Source organism: Arachis duranensis, chromosome 1 (assembly GCF_000817695.3).
Source record: "Arachis duranensis cultivar V14167 chromosome 1, aradu.V14167.gnm2.J7QH, whole genome shotgun sequence".
Classification (NCBI taxonomy): Eukaryota; Viridiplantae; Streptophyta; class Magnoliopsida; order Fabales; family Fabaceae; genus Arachis; species Arachis duranensis.
In genome coordinates this window covers 30,596,677-30,597,999 of record NC_029772.3, presented here as the reverse complement: position 1 = coordinate 30,597,999, position 1,323 = coordinate 30,596,677, and positions in this window count along the sequence as shown.

Sequence of the window (1,323 nt, the reverse complement as noted above, 5' to 3'; positions counted from 1 at the left end):
CAACCACCAATTACAAGAAATTAACAATAATAACTGAAGAAAGCAATAATAACATGAAATATCTCAAATTGCATTAAATGAAAATCAAAAGCAACAAAGTGTCATAAACATAAGGGCAACAAAATAAAGGAAATGACAAGTAAAACTAGAAGAACAAAGATGTAAGAACAATAAATTGTAAGGAAATGTAAATGAAACAAGAATTAAATCTAAATCTAAGGAGAGATCTAACCTAATTCTACCCTAATTCTAGAGAGAAGAGAGAGCTTCTCTCTCTAGAATATAACTTAAAGCATAATACTAAACTAGTCCTAATAGCTCTCTCCTTTGTTCCTTCATGAATTTTGCATCAAATAGCTTCAAAAATAAGTGGATTTGGGCTTCAGCAAGTCCAGAATCGCCCCCAGCGTGTTGACTTTAATGAGGTCACGTGACGCTTGTCACGCGTACGTGTCGCTGACAACTTTCTTCATCACGTGTATGACGATTGAATTTTTGACGGTTTAGAATTTCTCAAATAAAATCTCGTCGAAGTATAGTTTCTAAACCAAGCAATAATCCTTTCATACAAAAAGTTGTTTGTCACTAAAACAAACCCCTAAATTTATAAACCGAAGTATTGAACCTCGGGTCGTTCTCCCTAGGAATCACAATAAAGTGTCTTGTTATTGGTTTGAGTTGTTTTGGGGTTTTTGGATAAGAAGCATGAAAAGTAAATGGCAATGAAAATAAACTAACAACTATAAAAGGCTCTTGGCAAGGTATGAAAATTAGAAGTCCTATCCTAGTTATCTTTCTCAATTGTGATGAGAATTGTTCATTGCTACCACTTAGTTAACCCTTACTAAATAAAGGAAAGTCAAGTGGATGAATTGACTTGAGCCACAAGTCCTAGCCAACTCCCAAGGAAAGACTAGCTTTAGTGCACTCCAAACCAATTAGCAATCTCTCCAATTACCAATCAACAAAGGAATTAGATAACTCAAGTGTCACTAATTACTCTACCTAGGCCAAGAGGAACAAAATCTATACTATATCTAGAAGAGGCATTTCAACAAACACATAAAAGGCAATAAAAGTAAACAACATAAATTGCAAGAATCAAAGAGAGATCTAACTACAAAGGTAAGAGATCAACAATAGAAAAGCAAAGAAAACACATTATGAATTACCTCTTATTGAATTGAAAGAAAATAGAAGGAACAATAGTAGATCTACAACAAAAACACAAGAACAACATAAAGGAAATTACAACAAAAGAATAGAAGAAGAATGAATCCAACAACAAGGAATTGAGATGTAGAAGTAGAAGAAAGCAAAGAT